Genomic DNA, 21,991 nt, shown 5'->3' on the forward strand with positions numbered 1-21,991 from the left:
CCCCTTATCCTAAACAAAAGGCAGAGGAAGATGATAATCTTGTCACTCAAGAAATCTGGCCTTGAACTACTTAGCTTCTGAACCAAGTTTTTGCTGGAATTGTTGGGATTGGTCTTGTTGTTCTCTCCTTTGTTTTCTGTAAGGTTGTTGGAGGGAGAGTTCCCTTTTGTGCATCCAAGCTTTTGAACACCGGGTTCGGTTTTGGATTGGTTTGACTTTCTTGGGGGAGTGAACACACTCAGACACACCATCATCTGTATTAGTTAAAATTCATACAAGTTGGGGTTGAAGGAGGAGAAGATGATTAAGAGAACAGACAAGAAATATGAATGAAATTTTCTTCAGGGCTGCAACTTTAATGGCTATGGCAGTACTAACTTGCATGAATAATGGGGGTAAGAGAATAATTTGAAGATGATGAGATGCATTTATTATCTTTCCTTTTTTTTTCTAACTTGAAGTGGTTTGGAAAGTTTAATCATTAATTAGTTGTGGTATCTGACCAAGCTTAGTTTTTGTGGTAGCTTGTTTTTGTTTTTATTATGTTGAGTAGGTTGCTAATTGTTGTAATATGTTATAATAGAAGAGCTTTGTAGCATAGAGTGAAGCTTATGTAAATACCAGTCGAGGTAATTGCTTTGCTTAGGAACTAGCCACACAAAAATTACAATTTCCCATTTTCTTATCTCTTCAATATACCATTTGAAACATAAGTTTATCCTTCGAGTCTCTATTAGATTGACAATAATATGATACAGATTTTGGGATTTTGTTAGTGATGTAACCGTTTCTAGTTACGTACCAATTTTTTGTGATGTATCAATTTTTTTGGCTAAGTACCTCGTCATTTGACCTAGTGGTGAAGTGCCTGGTGACGAACTGCCTGGTGGTGAGCTACTTGGTGACGAACTCCCTGGTAGTGAGCTACCTGGTGACGAGCTACTTGGTGACGAGCTCCCTGGTGGTGAGCTGCCTGGTGACGAGCTCCCTGGTGGTGAGCTACTTGGTGACGAGCTACTTGGTGACGAGCTCCCTGGTGGTGAGCTACCTGGTGGTGAGCTACCTGGTGGCGAGCTACCTGGTGACGAGCTACTTGGTGACGAGCTCCCTGGTGGTGAGCTACTTGGTGACGAACTCCCTGGTGGTGAACTGCTTGGTGACGAACTACTTGGTGACGAGTTCCCTACTCCTAGGCGGCCTGTGACTTAGAGAATGGTGGAGCTCCCTGGTGCAGCGCAACCCGACTGCCCTCTGCATGAGGTGATCTTCTCTCCTTTGTAGGCAGTGGGATCTGAGGGACCTGTGAGAACTCCATCTTTTCCTCCTCTTTGTAGGCGGCGGGAGCTGAGGGACCTGCGAGAACTGAATCAGAGGACCCGGGGGTATTTTCCCGGCGGGGACTCTCCGACGCTTAAATTAGTACTCTGATTGTAGAGAGCTTGAAGATGATATTGGAGAAATGAGAGAGCTAGAGAGCAGGGATTACCTCCATTTTTTCCATTCTCTCCCCTTTGGCTTTGGGGGTCAGAGTCCTTATATAGTGGTGCCCAGTCACATCAGGTGTAACCGCCACTGCCCAAGCCATTACTGCCAGGACTGAGGTGACAGGTGCAGGCTGCTGCTGCAGGGTACGGACTCGTCAGGCGTGCTATGCTTTTCAGAGATGGCAAACACGACGTCGCCTGGCAAGAGATGTGGGCGCTGCCACCAGATCTGTCAGGTATGGTTGTCAGGCAGGAGATCTTCCTGCGATATGCCGAACTGCTTTTCTATACCGAGCTACCCTGCAAGTGATGAGCTGCCTATGGCGACGAGCTCCCTGGTGGCTACTTGGTGACGAGCTCCTTGGAGAGTTGCCGAGCTCCTTGGAGAGCTGCCTAGCTCCTTGGCGAGCTCCTTGGTGATCTGCCGAGCTCCTTGGCGAGCTCCTTGGAGAGCTGTCGAGCTCCTTGGTGAGCTCCTTGGAGAGCTCCTTGGAGAGCTGCCGAGCTCCTTGGAGAGTTGCCGAGCTCCTTGGTGAGCTGCCGAGCTCCTTGGAGGTAACCGCCATGCACGTTGACCAACTTCCGGAACATGGGCCGGCCTCCACGTATCGTGGGGTATGCATGCTGAGTTTATCGGTGGGCACGTCTTATGGGTTGCCAGGTTGGCTAGGTCGGATCATGTGCCGGGCTGATCCAGGTCGGCTAGGTCGGCCAGGTCGGATCATGTACTAGGCTGATCCAGGTTGGCGAGGTCGCGCAGGCCGCGTGCAGGCAGCACGCATGTCGCGCGCCAGGATGGCCAGGCCGGTGCCCGGGTGGGACACCAACTTGGCAAGTTGTTGCCTGGGTGTCACCTAGTTGTCACGAGGTGCCACGTGTCGCAATTTCACTAGAGGGCCAAATCTGCCCTCATCATTTGCCCCCCACTCCCGAGCTAAGAGTAACTCAGTGAAGGGAGTATTCTTCTTTTGGCCTGTAAGTCAACGAGCTAGTAAGTGCCGATCCAATTCCTTAGGCCTTGGGAGTCGTCTATATGTGGCGAGATGTCTTTAAGTAGCGAGTTGCCTATAAGGTGAGGAGGTCTCCGCCAGTTCAGTAGTGTAGCCCTTAGGCTCTGGGGGCAACTTATAGTTCACTTTTTGCTGATCTTGCCCATGCTGAGGAAGCAACTAGGTATTTAACAATAATGTGGTCTGTAGGGTTTGGGAGCGACTTGTAGTCCACTCTTCTTGACTTTGCCCATGCCGAAGAGGCGACCGGGTCTTAAGCAGTAATGTGGCTTGTAGGCTTTGCCTGTGAGGTGCCGAGCTACCTGTGAGGTGTCGGGATGACCAGGTGCCGAGCTGACTAGGTGCTAAGCTGCTTGAGGTGTTGGGCTGACCAAGTGCTGAGCTACCTGTGAGGTGCCGAGCTGACCAGGTGCCGAGCTACCTGAGGTGTCGAGTTGACCGGGTGCCGAGCTACCTGTGAGGTGCCGAGCTGACCAGGTGCCGAGCTAACTAGGTGTTGAGCTGCCTGAGGTGTCGGGCTGACCAAGTGCCGAGCTACCTGTGAGGTGCCGACCTGACCAGGTGCCAAGCTACCTGAGGTGTCGGGTTGACCGGGTGCCGAGCTGACCAGGTGCCGAGCTGACCAGGTGCCGAGCTACCTGAGGTGTCGGGCTGACCGGGTGCCGAGCTACCTGTGAGGTGCCGAGCTGACCAGGTGCCGAGCTACCTACAAGGTGCCTAGCTGACTAGGTGCCGAGCTACCCAGGTGCCGAGCTACCTGCAAGGTGTCGAGCTGATCAGGTGGGTGCCTTAGAGCTATGATTGCGCTGCATCAGCTTCATAATTCCGGTCACCCACTCCTACAAGAAGCTACTAGGAGCTCGACCTTTGGGGGCAGCACTACTAACTTTAGATCGCCAGCTCACACGGGAGCCTTGGAAGGCTCGACCAGTAAGGGCGCCTATGTAGTCTGTTGGCGGCCAACTCCTGCGGAAGCCACTAAGATCTCATCTTTGTAGGGGGGACCTTGCAAAGAGGACTGATGAGGCTTTAACTGAATTGAAAATAAACTTAGTCTGTTAGCTCCCTGCGTAGTCTTTGAATTCATAAAAAATGTAAACTATAAAGCAAGAGCTTCAATTTCTAAAAAGTGAGGACTTAGCTTTCGGGAGAAGAGGACTTAGCTTTTGTAAGATGAGAACTTAGCTTTTGTAGGATGAGAACTTAGCTTTTTGTAGCGTGTTCCCACAGACGACGCCAAATGATGTAATCGTTTCTGGTCATGTACCAATTTTTTGTGATGTATCAATTTTTTTGCCTAAATACCTCGTAATTTGACCTAGTGGTGAAGTGCTTGGTGACGAACTGCCTGGTGGTGAGCTACTTGGTGACGAACTCCCTGGTGGTGAGCTACCTGGTCACGAGCTACTTGGTGACGAGCTCCCTGGTGGTGAGCTACCTGGTGACGAGCTCCCTGGTGGTGAGCTACCTGGTGGCGAGCTACCTGGTGACAAGCTCCCTGGTGGTGAGCTACTTAGTGATGAACTCCCTGGTGGTGAGCTGCTTGGTGACGAACTACTTGGTGACGAGCTCCCTACTCCTAGGCGGCCTGTGACTCAGAGAATGGTGGAGCTCCCTGGTGCAACGCAACCCGACTGCCCTCTGCATGAGGTGATCTTCTCTCCTTTGTAGGCAGTGGGAGCTGAGGGACCTGCGAGAACTCCATCTTTTCCTCCTCTTTGTAGGCGGCGGGAGCTGAGGAACCTACGAGAACTGAATCAGAGGACTCGGGGGTATTTTCCCGACGGGGACTCTCCGACACTTAAGTTAGCACTCTGATTGTAGAGAGCTTGAAGATGATATTGGAGAAATGAGAGAGATAGAGAGCAGGGATTACCTCCATTTTTTCCATTCTCTCCCCCTTGGCTTTGGGGGTCGGAGTCCTTATATAGTGGTGCCCAGTCACATTAGGCATAACCGCCACTGCCCAAGCCATTACTGCCAGGACTGAGGTGACAAGTGCAGGCTCCTGCTACAGGGTACGGACTCGTCAGGCGTGTCATTCTTTTCAGAGATGGCAGGCACGACGCCGCCTGGCAAGAGATGTGGGCACTGCCACCAGATCTGTCAGGTACGGTTGTCAAGCAGGAGATCTTCCTGTGATGTGCCGAACTGCTCTTCTGTACCGAGCTACCTTGCAAGTGGCGAGCTGCCTATGGTGACGAGCTCCCTGGTGGCTACTTGGTGACGAGCTCCTTGGCGAACTCCTTGGAGAGCTGCCTAGATCCTTGGCGAGCTCCTTGGAGAGCTGCCGAGCTCCTTGGAGAGCTGCCGAGCTCCTTGGAGAGCCGCCGAGCTCCTTGGTGAGCTGTCGAGCTCCTTGGCGAGCTCCTTGGAGAGCTTCCGAGCTCCTTGGTGAGTTCCTTGGATGTAACCGCCATGCACGTTGACCAACTTCCGAAACATGGGCCGGCCTCCACGTATCATGGGGTATGCATGCTGAGTTTATCAGTGGGCACGTCTTATGGGTTGCCAGGTTGGCCAGGTCGGATCATGTGCTGGGCTGATCCAGGTCAGCTAGGTCGGATCATGTGCCAGGCTGATCCAGGTCAGCTAGGTCGCGCAGGCCGTGCCAGGCCGGTGCCCGGGTGGGACACCAACTTGGCAAGGTTTTGCCTGGGTGTCGCCTAGTTGTCACGAGGTGCCACATGTCACAATTTCACTGGAGGGCCAAATCTGCCCTCATCAGTTAGCATGATTGGTACATAAGTTAATCCTTTTTTTGTATAGTGGTACATAAGTAAATCCTTTTCATCTCTATGAATGGTATGGTAAAATCTCTATGATACCTTATATAGAAGCATTCCTAAATTTATTAGTGAGTTGCAACTTGGTAGATTCCCTTCCATGCTTGCTTAATTTATTTAAAGACATATGGAAATCATAAATGCTATGGTTTGGCATTATAGAACCTCCAAGACATATGGAACCTAAATTTATTTAAAGATAAACACCTTATGTGAGAATTGATGGTGCGCAATCTGAGCACTCCTAACTAGCAGGGGGCCATACTCAAAGCTGGCGACAGACGGTACATGAGAAGAAGAAGAGAATGAAGGATTCCCAGGGAGCTCTCCCGGTGGGAACACTCCGATGCTTAAGTCAAAACTCTGAGAGAAAATTGCAGAGAAGATGAATAAGGCTAGAGTGCAGATAGCGCGAATGCAATTACCTTTGCTCTCTGGGGGTTGGAGTTCTTATATAATGGCGCCCTGTCAAATCTGACATAACCGCCTCTGATTCTCTGCCGCAACCGTTACTTGCCAGGGCTGCGCAGGTCACTGTTGCAGGGTACGGCTCTGTCAAGCGGGGGACACCTCTCAGGTTTGGCAAGCACAATGCCGCCTAGCGAGAGACATGGGTGCAGGGCTCCAGGTTTGGTAGGTACGGTTGTCAGGGGAGATCTTCCTGTGATACGCCGAGCTGTCTTCTTGCAAGCTACCTTGCATCGAGCTACCCTGTGCCGAGCTGGAGGTGCCATATTGAGGTGATTCTACCCGAGGCGGCCTACTTAGGTCTGAGAGAATAAATTTATTAGGAGGCTCCCGAGCTCATCCCGAAGTGCCTTGAGCTCGGGAGATTCCTGTCTTGCAGTACCTTGGCTCAGGATGCCTGTGGAAGAATCTTAACTCAGGGTGTTCCCTTCTTGAGGAGGGGCTCGGGGCTCCTTGCTGTGGAGGAGCTCGAGGGCTCCTTTACTTGGGAGGAGCTCGGGATAATCGGAATGTCATTAGGTGCCGAGCTGCCACGCTGGACCTTGGCCAACTGGTCGCGCTGAGCTGTCACTTATGCTGAGTCACGCTCATGTGTCCCCCCATAATGAGGTCGGGGCAAATCACCCTCCATCAATTACACCCCACTTCTCGAACCAGGGGTCCTGACCTAGTACAAGGAGTTCATGACATGACGTGTGGATTTGGCCCGAAGTCTAGTCTGCCTCGTCAGAGCTCGCCGGTCGGACCAGTTTGTCGTTCGGCTCAACCAAGAATAACCCAGATCGCATACAGTTCATGCGCGGACGTTACATGATTTATAGACTCCACAGACGTCAAAAAATGTGCTAAACCGATTTCACCTCGAGGGTCGTGCAACCGATTTACTTGAGGCCCGTTAGATCGTCTTGATCTCAACCATTGAATCTCGGGCATACCGGCTATAAATAGGGGGGCCCTCGTCATTTTCTCCGCCATAAGCTCACTAGAACTCACCTTGAGGTCGCGTTAAGGTCTTCAGCTCGGGTTCTCCAGTTCGTCTCTTTTCCTGCCTGGTTGCGTTATCTTGGGTGAGTCTCCCTAGCTCCTTTCAGTTTGTTTCTAGTTTTTCAATTTCGATTTCGTAGTTAGTCTCCTTTAGCCCATTTCTCAGTCCGTAGCTATGTCAGACCATAGCTTCGACAGTCAATTAGACGAGCTCGAGGTCAGACCATAGCTTCCACCTACGAGGTGCATAAGACCTCGGTTAACCCGGCATCCACCTCTAATAGAGGTCGAATACCGAACAAGTTTGGTCCTTCTACCATGATAGTAGATAGGCTTAGGAGCCTGATAGCCTTGTACAACCTTCCTAGGGAGTACACCTACCATCTTCCTGCGGGTGACTTTCCCTGTGAGCACGGTCGTGACGAGATCGTGATTTTCGGGGAACAGCTCGCGGCTGGGCTCCGCCTTCCACTGCACCCTTTCATTGTTGAAGTGTTAAATCACTTCGATGTAACCATAGATCAGCTCCACCCGAACTCTGTCCGGAACGTGGTCAGTACAATTTCCCTCTGTTTTGACTATGCCCTTCCCCTTAATCTTGACATTTTTTCTTCTATCTTATCAATAAAGAAGAATGCATCTAGCGTTCTCCCCAAGCATAGGCCGACCTACTACCTGTCCCCCTTGTCCGGGCTTCAAGTTGTTATACAAACTTCCCAGTAAAGTCCCGACTTGGAAACGGGACTAGTTTGTAGTTCGTAACACTACGGGGTGGCCCTTCCCTACTCATTGGAGGGTGGCCATTCAAGGCTCCGGCATTAGGCTGGACAAGATTACAAGTGAGGTACTTCAATCTTGGGCGGAGCTTGGCTTCGACAGCAAGGACTACATCACCGAGAACAATCTTATTGAGGCTGGCCTGAGTCCCGATAGGTTGCCTTGTGTAGAGTTAGTATTTTTCTCAGTAGCCAGCTTCTACTTCTTGGTAGTATTACTGATGTCAAACTCTGTTGCAGGTCCTATGGAGCGATTCAGTGCAGAAAACCTCTTCGGGAAGATGAAGGAGAAAAAGAAGCGAGCTACAAAGAGAGCTCGCATTGAGCCTCCACGAGCTTTTACTCCCGAACCTGGGCTACCTGCTAATGCTCCTTCGGTGATCGACTTGGAGTTGGAGAGCCTTCCACCTCGGGGGCCTGAGGCGATTTCGGAGCCCATCCCTGAGACTTCAGAGCCTGCTCTTGAGGCCACTGCCGAGCCCACTCCCGAGACTGCCACCACTACTTCGGGAAGTAGGGAATCAGCCCGGAGTATTCTGGACCCGTAGTATAGCCTCCGGAAGAGCTAAGGGGTTGTGTGTGCCGAGGAAGTTTCTAGTTGGGCCAAGCTATCGCCTACTCAGCTCGGAGCTCAAGCAGCTACCCATTGCATGGTGGTAAGTCTCGTTGCATTTCGACTTTCAATTTCTGCAATTGTTGCTTTACTGACGCTCACTGGCATTCTCTTGGCAGGTGAACAATGCCATGCATGCCCTGACCTACCAGTCCGAGCATGACTTAAAGAGAGCTCTGGCTGCCGAAAACTCAGTCCGCGCAGCTCACTCTGATATGAAACTAGCTCACGGCCAAATCCACCGATTGGAGGGCGATGTGCTAGCTCAGAAAGAGCTAGTTACGTTGCTGATGTCAGAGAAGGAGGAGTTTCTGCGCGAGAAGGAAGAACTGCTGCACGAGAAGGGAGCTCTGAAGTGTCAGGTCGAGAACCTCGAAGCTGGCGTTAAGGAGCGAACTGAGTCCCTCCTTGATACCACGGAGGAGGCCAAAGTCAAGGCCATCCAAGACTACGTCATGTCGGAGGAGTTTGACGGGGTAATGGTGGATGCCTACCGCAAGGGCTTCAAGCTCAGCAGGTGGCTGATAAAGCGTGAGTTCCCACAGCACGATGTAAGTGCTATCACTACCTCGCGAATCACGGGAGACATAGCTTGTCAGGCCGTTGAAGACCCGAACTCCGAGGAGGAGGGTGACGAGGACATCGGGAAGGCTGATGCTACCAACCAGGCTGACACTTCTGCGGAGGCACTGAGTAAGTAATTCGAACCATCCTTGTACTTTGAGCCTGCAAGCTCAGTTTTTTTTTTTTTTTTGTATCGAATTCATTGTAATGAAACTCTGGTAATGAAATATGTTGTTTTGCTAAGTGTTGTGCATTTAACCTTCTTGTGCAATTAACCTTTTTGATTAGAATAAGGGGTGTAAGGGTTTCCCCGAACTGTCAAGCTATCGAGCTAAGTACCCAAAGTGGAGATTTGTCGACTGTTGTTACCCCGAACTGTCTCCTAGTACTTAGTAGGGGTAACTTCAGGATGTACACCGGGGCAAGCAACATAGTAGGGTATATGCCCGAACTGTTTGCACCCGGGCTACTTAAGTTGATATCGGTTGTCCTCAACAGGTTCAACCTGCTATATGCCGGGGTGGGCTATGTACCATAGGGTTCACACCTGAGCTGCCCGTGCCTTGGCCTTAAAAGTACTTAACCCATGCCAACGAGGTGACTAGGTCTCATGTGGTGCCGAGGTCTTTCGTTAGCTCGACGCTTTAGCCCTTGGGCTGAGGGAGCGACTTATAGTCCGTCCTCCTTTGGAGTTCTCCCATGCCAAAGAGACTGGGCGCCGAGGTCCTTAGCTCGGTGTTTTAGCCCTTAGACTGGGGGAGTGACTTATGGTCCGCTCAGCTTCGTAATTATAGGTAATATTGTCTTAAGTTGACAATATTCCATGCCCGAGGTACTTGTTTCCTTTCTAGGGTTTCGAGCTCATACGTTCCTTCCCTGAGCACTTGCTTTACTCGGTAGGGTCCTTCCCAATTTGGCCCGAGCTTACCAACACCGGGCTCAGGTACCATGACTTTACGAAGAACCAAGTCTCCAACGCGGAGGTTCCGCTTCTTGACCTTGGCGTTATAGTACCGAGCTACTCTCTACTGATAGGCCATGGTCCTGATGTATGCGAGGTCCCGTACCTCGTCAAGTAGGTTGAGGTTGGTGCGTAGCTCGTCTTCGTTTGTTTTGTCATCATACACTTCTAGACGTAGCGTGGGAACCTCGATCTCGGCTGGGATGACTGCCTCCGTGCCATAAGTGAGGTTGAAGGGGGTCTCGCCTGTTGCAGTCTTCACCGTGGTCCGATAAGCCCATAGTACACTGGGTAGCTCATCTACCCATAGTCCCTTAGCTCGGTCGAGGCGTGCCTTTAGTCCGCGGAGAATGACTCTGTTCGTGACCTCCGCTTGGCCGTTTGCTTGAGGGTGCGCCACTGAGGTGAAGTTTTGTTGAATTCCCAAATCTTTGCACCAATTCTGGAATTTTATATCCTCGAACTGCTTACCATTGTCAGAGATCAGTACTCGGGGTAGTCTGAAACGACACACTATATTCTTCCAGAAGAAGTTCTGCATATTCTGCGCTGTGATCGTTGTGAGAGGTTCAGCTTCTACCCACGTAGTGAAATAATCAATTGCCACCACTAAGAACCTCCTTTGCCCTGTTGCAGGTGGAAATGGTCCGAGTATATCAATCCCCCACTTTGCGAAAGGTCACGGGTTGGTGAGATACTTGAGGTTAGCGGCAGGCTGGTGGTGGATATTGGCGTGCTTCTGGCACTTGTCGCATCTTCTGATGAGCTCGATCGCATCTGCCTTCATTGTTGGCCAGTAGTATCCTTGTCGTAGTGCTTTCTGGGCGAGAGCTCTACCCCCCAAGTATCCACCACATAGGCCCTCATGAGTGTCGCGGAGCATGAGCTCGGCCTCGAAAGGTCACAAGCAGCACAGATAGGGGAGCATGTAAGATCTTCGATACAATCGTTCGTCTATCATGACGTATTTGGCCGCCTGAGCTCTACCCTTCTAGCAGCATTACGATCTGCAGGGAGGGTCCCGCGTAGTAGGAAGCTCGCGGGCGGATCGATCCAGCTCGGCTCTGCTCGTATGACAGAAGCGGCCTCCTCTACCCCCCCGAGAATGCTAGGCCGAGGCAGGTTCTCTATGTACGCGGTTCTCGTGGTATTATCATTGGTGCTGGCTAACCGGGACAGGGCGTTGGCCTCAGCGTTCTCTGATCTTGGGATTTGCTTGATGAAGTGTAACTGGAAGTTGAGCAGAGCCTCTTTTACTTTGGCTAGGTAGGCGATCCTGGTTGGCTCTCAAGCTTCATATTCACCTATAACTTGGTTGACCAAGAGCTGAGAATCACTACAGATGACGATGTGCTTGGCTTTCACTTCATTTGCTAGAGCCAGCCCGGCTATTAACGCCTCGTACTCCACTTCATTGTTGGATGTCGCGAACTCAAAGCGTAACGCATACTCCAGTTTCACCCCGCTTGGCCCATACAGAACGATTCCAGCTCCGCTGCCCTGCTGGTTGGACGAGCCATCCACGTGAAGGATCCAGGGCTCCTCATTCCAGCTCAGATTCAATCTAACTAGGAGAGAAGCCGCATTGGTTTCTACCTCACGGTGCTCGAGCCCAACTAGCCTGGGAACCCTGGGCTCATCCGACCAGGGGGCCTCGGGCTCGATCGGCCTGGGGACTTCGGTGCTAAAAGTGCATTCTGTGACAAAGTCAGCTAAGGTTTAGGCCTTGATAGCAGTTCGTGGCTTGTACCGGAGGTCGTATTCGCTGAGCTCGATGGCCCACTTTGTCAACCTACCAAAGACCTCAGGCTTGAGCAAGACTTGCCTCAGAGGCTTGTTGGTGAGGACAACGATAGTATGAGCTTGGAAGTATGGACGGAGTTTCCGAGCTGCCATGACTAGAGCATACGCCAATTTTTCGATCTCTGGATACCTCATCTTTGCCCCCTGCAACACTTTGCTAACATAGTAGATAGGTCATTGGACCCGATCTACTTCTCTTGTCAGTACCGAGCTGACCACCTCATCACTTGTAGAGAGGTACAACTCCAAAACATCACCCTCCTCGGGTCGGGTTAAGATTGGGATACTGGCGAGGTACCTTTTGAGCTTGTCGAATGCGGGCTGGCACTCTTCGGTCCATTCAAAGCCTTTGGTTTTAATCGCCTTGAAGAAAGGCAGGCAGCGATCTACCGATTTGGACAAGAAGCGGCTCAGAGCAGCTAGACGGCCATTTAGCCTCTGAACCTCCTTCAATTTCCGGGGTGGTCTCATATCTAGGATAGCCTTAATTTTTTCTGGGTTGGCTTCAATGCTGCGCCGGTTGACGATGTATCCTAGGAATTTACCCGAGGTGACACTGAAGGCACACTTGTTTGGGTTTAGCTTCATATTAAACTTACGCAAAATTTCAAAAACTAAGTGCAAATCTTTTATTAAATCATTTGAAAATTGAGTTTTGACGACCATGTTATCTACATAACATTTTATTTTCTTGCCGATCAACGCCTCAAAAAATTTGTTTACAAGTCTACGGAATGTTGCCCCGACGTTTTTTAGTCCGAAGGGCATGACCTTGTAGCAGTACAGGCCGAGCTTGGTTATGAAGGTTGTATTTTCTTCATCAGAAGGGTCCATCCTGATCTGGTTGTAGCCCGAATAGGCGTCTAAGAAGCTTAGCAACTCATGCCCTGAGGTCGCGTCCACCAGACGGTCGATCCTGGGAAGTGGGAAGCAGTCCTTTGGGAAAGCTCGGTTCAGGTTGGTATAATCGATGCACATGTGCCATTTATCGTTGGCCTTCTTTACCAGGACTGGGTTGGCTACCCAGCTTGGGTAATGGACCTCTCTGATAAAGTCAGTTGCGAGGAGCTTCCTGACTTCCTTGTCAACTGCTCTCCAACGCTCCGGGGCTAAGTTGCGTTTCTTCTGTCTAACGGGCTTAACTACAGGATCAGTATTTAGCCTGTGAGTTATGATGCTAGGGTCTATGCCGGGCATCTCTGCCGTGGACCATGCAAAAACATCTAAATTTTGAAGTTAAAAACTTACCAGTTGCGATCGCAGGGGCTCCTGAACTGAAGCGCCAATCTGGAGTGTCCGAGCTGGATCCTCCGCCGAAGTGGGCACGGGAACAGTCTCTTCTGTAGGTGTAGCTCACTTTTCGCGTTGCTCCACAGGTAGCCAGATCGAGGTCATCGACCACCTTGGCTTTCCCTTTGAGGGCGACGACGTAGCACTTGCGAGACTCGAGCTGATCGCCTCGCGCTACCCTAACTCCGAAGTCTGTGGGGAATTTCATCACCAAATAATAGGTGGAGACCACTGCACGAAGAGCATGGGTGATGGGCTGACCTATTATGGCATTGTACGGGGAGGGAGTTGCGACCACTAAGAAGTCGTGGTTGAGCCTTACTATGCTAGGCCAAGTGTCGACCTCCACAGGTATTGTGATTCTCCCTAGGGGCCTGACTTACTCTCCACTGAAGCCTACCAAGGGAGTACTTGCGGGCTTGAGGTCGCTCTCTTGGAGCTAGAGCTTGTCGAATGCTACCTTGAAAAGAATATCTGTCGAGCTGCCAGAGTCGACGAGGACGCGCTTGACTTCAAAGTCATTAATCCTTATCTTTACGACGAGCGCATCATCGTGGGGGTAGTGGACCCCATGCACGTCATCCTCAGTGAAGAAGATCGGGTCTTCTATCCGTGGCCGCTTCGGAGGGTTCCGCTCTTCCCTTTCGACCTCATGGGCTAATGTCCGAGCTGCAGCTGAGGTGCAGCCCGCGATGATCAATCCTCCGACGATCACATGAATGGTCCCCCGAATTGACCTCTCTTTAGGGGGTTGCTGCTGCGGCTGCTCTGCTTGCCTGCTGCTGGTCTCGGGAGCATCTATACCCTGCTCCCCTTGCCGACCTGCCTTATTATTATTATTATTATTTTGTACAAAATTTCTTAAGTATCCGCAATGGATGATTTCCTCTATCTCGTCGCGAAGGTTCTTAAAATTCTCGGTACTATGACTGTGATTGATGAGAATAAAAATTATCATATTTTTATCCCCAAATATTCAGTTTTTTATACTGAATTAGTACTTAATTGGACTCGCATTTCTTGTATTTCGGTGCAGGGCAAGGAAAGAAGTCGCAAGAAGGAAAACAAGGCTAATCGGATGATTTTTCACAGTTTCGGCAACATTCAGTAAATGGGGCCTAACTTTCATATCCTGACTCAGATTGGGCTGATTCAAGATTCATTGGAAAGATAAGGGAGAAAACTAGAACTTTCATGTTTTGGGATTTCGAAGATTAGGCCTACATCGAAGTCAAATCCGGGCCCGAAGTCGGAATAATTTCGTAGTAAGGCCCATTTCATAGCTGAAGCCCATTTCGCAGAGAAGCCTTATGGCGGTCCGAGTTATTAAAGCAGCCCACTCGAATTCAAGAATCAAAAGAGTCCTCTTAGATTCAAATTTTAAATGTAATTCTAGAGAGTTAAGGAAGATTGAGATCATGAGATAAGAGATAAAGACAAGATAGGATAGGATGAGTTTGAATAAAACCTGGATTATTCATTCTTGAGATAACTCCAAGTAGTTGTAAACTATATGAAAGGTTGGCGTACCAGTCTGAGAGGGATCACGAATTGAATTGAGCTATCTATCAAGTAAAGATCAACAAATCAAGAGGCAGAGGAGCAACCAATCTATCAAGCAAGAAGACTGCAAGAAGGAGGTGGCAGCAAGGAGAAGAGAAAATCTCAGCTCCAAGGGCAACACCATGAGTTCTTTCTTTCCTCTTGTTTGCTTTATTTCTTCTAGTATGAACTGATTTATTTATAGCTAGGGCTGTGGAAAGCCTATTCATAACAATGAATATATTTTTATTCTTATTTTTCCAAGATCGTGATTTCCATATAGTCTATGAGTTATCTTGCTTAATGCTATTAGGAGTGACCATCTCTTAATTGATTAGGTTTATGTGAATGAATCGAGAGAGGAATTCATATAACAGACCAATTAATTCATGGTGTGAATTGAATGGTATATAGGGGTATATACACATGATTCATCTGAATGTAATAGTATTTCCTTGAACTTAATGCATTTCTATCTTGAGAACTCTAGTCGAAAGATCGAGGGGTTACCTGATAGAAGTAGTTTTGATATATCTTGAGAAAGAATATTGAATAAAATTGGAAAAACTTCAGCTTATGGGAATGACAAATTATCTTGGATAATCTCATGTGTTGCTATTCATTGGAATGGTTAGGCGGACCAAAGGTCCTAGCGAATTCAGTCAATCGTTGCATACGTCAGTATTGGTACTCTTGCTCTTGTTTTCTTTTTCTGTTTTTCAATAGCTTTTACTCTTAAATTTGAAATTCGATTATGCAAATAATTAGGGAAGGCTGTAGTTCTAATACTTATTTTGTTAAATCCTCGTGGGAACGATATTTTTATACTACTTGATAACTAGTGCACTTGCTAGGGTTATAATCATAGCTATCAAGTTTTTGGCGCCGTTGTCGAGGATTTAATCCTAAAATAATATTAGAGCTTGTTAACCTTGGTTAATTTGGACTTTTTATTTTTGTTTCTATTTTTTTTTATTTTATTTGTTCGAATTCTAGTTGTGTTTAGATTCACTAGTGCATGACACGCACTAGACAAGAAGGACTAGCATGATTCGATCCTGAAATAGAGAGGACCCTTCACTTGTTGCAAAGGGCCAACAGAGGTAAAGCAAGAGAGGATGTTGATATTGGCGAACCAGCAATAGAATTGAGGAAGAGATGGTAGAAGCAAATCGCACCCTTTTGGACTATGCTTGTCCAACAATTGATGGGGCTACTTCCAACATTTGCAAACCCACAATTCAGGCCAACAATTTTGAAATCAAGCCTACAATCATCCAGATGATTCAGACAAGTATTCAGTTTAGTGGGTTGCCAAGTGATGACCCTAATGCACACATTGTTAACTTCTTAGAAATATGTGATACATTTAAATATAATGGAGTTAGTGATGATGCTATTAGGCTTAGACTATTTCCGTTTTCATTGCATGATAGAGCTAAAGATTGGCTTAACTCACTCCCTGCAGGAAGTATCACCACTTGGAATGATTTAACCCAAAAGTTCTTGGCTAAGTATTTCCCACCCTCTAAGACAGCAAAATTAATTAATGATATCACTACTTTTGCTCAGTTTGAGAGGGAATCCTTGTATGAAGCATGGGAACGATTCAAGGAGATGCTTACGAAGTGTCATCACCATGGGATACCAACTTGGCGTCAAATTCAGACCTTTTATAATGGAATTACCCCTTTAATCGATCTATTATTGATGCAGTTGTAGGTGGTACAATCATGAGAAAAACACCAGAGGAAGCTTATGACCTAGTAGAGGAGATGGTGTCGAACAGCTATCAATGGAGTAATGACCGAACCAATCAGAGGGGAGTACACCACATCGATTCCCTTGCAGCCATATCTGCTCAACTTGCTAATCTAAATAAGAAACTTGATACTTTTAATATTGCAGCCATTAATACATCGTCTAGCATCCCATGCAATTTCTATGGTTAAATAGGACATACTAATTCTGATTGTCCATTAGGTAGTCCTTTTACTTCACATGAGAATGCTAATTTTATCTCTCATACTAGCAGGCCGAATTTCAATCCCTACTCAAATACATACAACCCAGGGTGGAGGAATCATCCAAATTTTTCATGGAACAACAACCAGCAAAAGGCACCCATGGGATTCCAATAGCAGCCGCCTCCACAAGAAAAATAGAGTAATTTGGAAGAAATGATCTCTAAGTTCATTAATGTTACTGAAGCAAAGCTCCAAGAGCATGATAAGAGGTTCTTAAGTCAAGAAGCATCAATCAAGAACTTAGAAGTCCAAATGGGGCAGATTGTGAATCTGTTGTTGGAAAGAAAAGAGGGACGGCTACCCAGCAACACGGAGAAGAATCCCAGAGAGCAAGTGAACACCATAGTTTTAAGAAGTGGGAAGACAGTTGGCGAAACCCAGAAGGATGATAAGGAAGCTGATGTGGCCGATCTGCAAAAGGAGAATGAGGGAAGTACCCCTAAACTGAATTTAGATGCGATTAAACTGCCTATTCCCTACCCTAGAAGAGTCTTAAAAGCTAATTTAGATAAGCAATTCGAAAAATTTTTAGAAGTGTTTAAAAAGATCCATATTAATCTTCCTCTTCTTGATGTATTGTCACAGATGCCAAAATATGCTAAATTCTTGAAAGAAGTGATGTCGAATAAAAGAAAGTGGGAGGATTGTGAGATGGTAAAGCTAAATGAAGAGTGTTCAGTCATTCTTCAAAATAAACTGCCTCCAAAACTTAAGGATCCAGGGAGTTTTTCTATACCTTGCACCATAGGGAATGCTGAATTTGAGAAAGCTTTATGTGATCTCGGTGCTAGTATAAATTTAATGCCCTACTCTATTTTTAAAAGACTTGGATTGCATGAACTAACATCTACAACTATTACCCTACAAATGGTTGATCGAAGCACTAAATACCCTAGTGGAATAGTGGAAGATGTCTTAGTTACAGTAGGGAATTTCATCATCCCTGCTGATTTCATTGTGTTGGATATGGAGGATGATAGATCGATGCCACTGATTCTAGGGAGACCCTTTCTTGCTACTGGTAACACTTTAATTGATGTACAAAAGGGTCTACTTACTCTTAGGATCAATGGTGAAGAAGTGGTATTTAACGTTTTCCAAACCATGAAGTATCCCAACACAAGAGAACATGAGATATATGCAATCGACTCTATTGATGTGTGGGCAGCCGAAATTAACAAATCAAAGTTAGATGACCCATTTGAAGGCTGTATTATTAATTCATGTAAAAACTGAAGGGATGAGAGATCCATCGTATGGACGCCCAAATATTGCGGAATAAAGGGGCAAATTTCAAAAATTTTTCTCTCCCTTTAACTGGGAATCGCATTCCCTATTTAGAAAATCATATTTTCAATGATCATTCTTGAACCATAAACTAAACCAGATCTAAACCAAAAGGAGTAGGAGAAGAATATACCTGATATGGAGAAATAGTATCCCCCAACGAAGGTGTTCACGCCCAAGGAAGGATCCAAAGACTGCTCCCACTGAAGATGGTGCAGTGCAGGATGGAACAGAATCAACAGTGTTCTTCTCTAAGAACTCTGTCCTTCGCAAGAAATAGCAGGATGACATGTGAGCACAGCTTCCTATCAATTCTTCCTCAAAGAACTGATGTCAAGATCGAATCTTGACTTCTCCCACAACTGGAGATCGAACTGGCAAACAGGGTGGCAAGAACAAGGAGGCGGCAAGAAAGAATTCTGCAGAGTTGTTTAATTCTTTCTTCTATGTTTTTCAGCACTAAAGAGGATCTGAATATATCTGTCTTCTAAAGGCTGCTGCCCCCTCCTTCTTTTGTAAACCTAAAAGATAAGCTCCTAATCCAATCAGGAGCTGCTTATCCAAGTCATATTTGGATCAGCCCTCTCTTTAGATGATACGGATAAACCCTTATCTTATATGCAGATTAGATTAGCATTCTCCTAATCTCATTAGGAGGTTTCTAGATCTGAATCACATTCAGATCTAGACTCTCTGAGTGGATAGGATCAAGACCCTATCCTATCTGCTAATCCATCTCAGAATTCGCTCCATAATCAACTAATTAAATAGCCCAGTTCGAAATAGGCTTTAGGCCCATTAAGCTTATGTGCTCACTTAACCTTCCTAACTGCTGCCCAGTTCGGCTTCCTTGTATGGCGTGGGACCCAAGCATTGATCTACACATCAGCCACATGGGTTTGGCCCAGCCTTTGTCACAAGGCCTGGCCGAATACACTGTTATGGACAGTGCACCCCCTGAAACCCATCAAATGGGTTCTATGGGCCCAACACTTACCCTAAGTGGTCCCTGGGCCAAGCCACATTGTAACACCCAGGGACTGTGGGCAGATGCAAGATTAGCCCATCAGGTATTATCCTCAATGGTCTTACAGTTAACTTCTCAGCCCATAATGATCATACACTGCCCGACAAGAGAGGACCTCTCCCTCAGCTGCAAGGAACAGTGTTGCACTCTCTACTTATATGGATCCCGGGAATTAAAACCTTTTTGCAAACCTTTTAGAAACCATAATATATATACTTTTATATCTCATATAAAATATACTTTGCAAAACAAATCTCAACGATTGAAATTGGCTACAGGCAGACTTGGTTTCCATTAGTGAGAGTGCATCCCCGATCATTACCTTTGTCCGACAAAAGGGCTGATCCTGTCACTATGATCACCCACTCAAATGAATTCTCAGACTGTCCCAACATACCCAGGTTTTAACCCCCGCTAAGGATCTCATTGATTGGTACATCAAAGATAGCCCAATCCGACACCTAGTGCAGTATCATAATCGAGTCTAGGGGTCGGGTGTAACTTTCCAGTTTTGCCCATCAATCTCCAAGGTCCAGGGCAATACTGGAAATCTGGTCCAGTTCAAAGATTCAATTAATCCTACACTGTATGTGCCTAGGGTCTCACCCTGGCAGCTGAGACAGGCCACCCCAACCGACTTGGTGGCACTATAGTGTCAGCCTTATCAGGATAGGTCTCCCCAGACCGACCCACTGGTTGTGAACATTCTAAACTAACACGAGTCTCATTAAGTGTCCAGTTTAAGGGTATTACACAAAAACATACCAAGGGAACATGAATCAAATATGCACTTTTATTCATTTACAATAAACTCATAAAGTACATCATTCTAATTGAAGCTAAGGGCATACAAAACTGTCCAACAAAAACATGCAGGTCATGAAGGAAGAGAAATGGGAGGCGATGAATTATTTAATAGCTCGCATGTAGTGCACGTAGTGGAGCATTTGCTATTAGTACAACAGAAACTGATGGACCTGTTGCATTTGAGCTTTAAAAGCTCGCATGCAGTGTACCTGATTTTCCAGCTGGTTTTGTCCAGCCACCGAGAGAACTGATGGTTCTACAAAGGTTGTCATTACCGGCGAGGGGAGTGGAGCACTCACCGGCGCCATGATCTGAGGCGCGCTCAGGGTAGGGACTCTCCGTCTGCAGAGAGTGGTAGAGTAAACTGGCCAATGCAGACGGTAGGGAGCTGAAGTCGTTCCCCGGAGGTATTTTGGTCAGCACTTCGTCCGGCGTTGCTGGAGGAAGCCCTGGAAGTCTTTCTGAAGTAGCTTGGTGAGAGGCTTTTCTGAAGCGTTGCCACAGACGACGCCAAATCATGGTGCGCAATCTGAGCACTACTAGCTAGCAGGGGGCACACTCCAAGCTGGTGATGGACGGTACTTGAGAAAAAGAAGAGAATGAAGGATTCCCGGGGAGCTCTCCCGGTGGGAACATTCCGATGCTCAAGTCAGAACTCTGAGAGGAAATTGCAGAGAAGATGAATAAGGCTAAGGTGCAGATAGCGCGAATGCAATTACCTTTGCTCTCTAGGGGTTGGAGTTCTTATATAATGGTGCCCTGCCAAATCTGACATAACCGCCTCTGATTCTCAGCCGCAGCCGTTACTTGCCAAGGCTGCGTAGGTCACTATTGCAGGGTACGACTCTGTCAAGCGGGGGACACCTCTCAGGTTTGGTAGGCACAACGCCGCCTGGTGAGAGACGTGGGTGCAAGGCTCCAGGTTTGGCAGGTACGGTTGTTAGGGGAGATCTTCCTGTGATATGCCGAGCTGTCTTCCTGCGAGTTGGCATGATTCTACCAAAAGGAGAGCTTGGCATGACCCAGGGCCTGACCTTAGTAGGTTGTGGGTTGGGTTGGGCTATGAGTCAAAGGATTTTTCTAGAAAATGAAAAATAAAAAAAAATAAGATAGACAACCAATTGAGAAAAAATCTTAAAATTTTATTCCATGTGAATTTTTATGTTTATTATATATATAAAATAATAAAATGAAATAGAAAAAAATTACAATATGAGCCTAAACCCCCTAAGCCTAGCATAGTCGAAGGGTTAGGGCTGTGCTTGGCAAAGTCCGGGTATTAATTATTATAGTAGTAAGGCCATGCTTGCCCATGGGCAACCCGGGTCATTAATTTTATAGGTCTACTTGAATTAGATGAAGTGACATCTTAGTGGAGCCACAACAATACATCTAACTTTCCTTCAAACTCTTTCACACTCAGCTGCTGACCCCACTTTCCCTCCTAATGTCTACCCATTGACTCTTACAATCTGCTACTATTGTTAGTCAGAGATTGGTCCCTATCTCAAATGGTTGAAGGCTTGCAAGTCTCAGAGAAAATACTAGAAAAGCAGAGCTCATCCTCTACGGACCAGTAAATTGTAGATCTGGGCAAAGAGTTGGAGCAATGTTCTACTATTGTTGGTACCCATTTAGAAATTAACGCGGAACTAGTACAAGAGGCTACAGAGGTTGTTAATAAGACTTTAACAGGGAGAATCTTTCCCCACATTAAAGTCTCTCTAGAGAACGTTCAAGCATTTATTAGAAATGCATGGAACCCGACTTGCTCAGTTGACATTGGCCACGATGATAGCAGAGGTTGGGTGTTTATTTTTCGAAAAGAAGAAGACCATGTACAAGTCTTAAACGGAGGTCCATGGTTTATTCGGGGTAGCTGGATGATAGTGGCGACTTGGCAAGATGGCAGTGCAGGAGAAAAAAATCAAACTGTGGCATCAAAAAATTTGGCTTCAGATGCACAACATCCCTTGAAATTACATCTCCGGTCACCATTGCAAACTCTTTGCTTCAACGACCGAAAAGGTTTTGGAGGATAATGTTGAGATAGAGCCAGGTAAACCTTCAAGGGGATGTGTGGTGCACATGCATGTTGAAATCGACCTCTGAAAGCCATTACTTTGAGGTTTCTTTCTGAACAACAGAAACAACCCAGTCTGAATCAGGTTCGCGTATGAAAACTTAACAAAACTGTGTATCTATTGTGGATTAGTGGGTCACAATTGGAAAAATGCAAGCTGATTCCAAAGGCAACCCCGTTACTAGACCTTCTCTCAGAACTTGAGAGAAAACTAGATGAGCCAGGAGAATGGCTGCGGGAAGAATACAAGCCAGAGAAACCGTTCATCTTCCCAACTCATAAGAACCCTTAGGAGACTCCAACTTCATGTAGACAACTATAGATTGTTCGATGTGATCAAAGCTCAAAGGAAGACTCTGAGGATGAACTCATTGAAAAGCGGTAAAGAATGGCAGAAGGAGCTCAACTGCCGGGAAGAAGCTACAACAAAGGCAAGGACTGAGTTGTGAAAATGAGTCAAAGTGAGAACAGTGAGTCAT

General features: G+C 47.2%; 1 non-coding gene across 1 annotated transcript; it reads right to left on the reverse strand.

Moving 5' to 3' along the window:
- Window positions 1-15,820: 15,820 nt before the first annotated feature.
- Window positions 15,821-15,927, reverse strand: LOC148803719 (small nucleolar RNA R71). The gene has a single exon (XR_016081598.1). It is a non-coding gene; the product is annotated as a small nucleolar RNA R71 (small nucleolar RNA).
- Window positions 15,928-21,991: the final 6,064 nt, after the last annotated feature.

Source organism: Nelumbo nucifera, chromosome 1 (genome assembly GCF_055504915.1).
Source record: "Nelumbo nucifera cultivar China Antique chromosome 1, China Antique-T2T, whole genome shotgun sequence".
Classification (NCBI taxonomy): domain Eukaryota; kingdom Viridiplantae; phylum Streptophyta; class Magnoliopsida; order Proteales; family Nelumbonaceae; genus Nelumbo; species Nelumbo nucifera.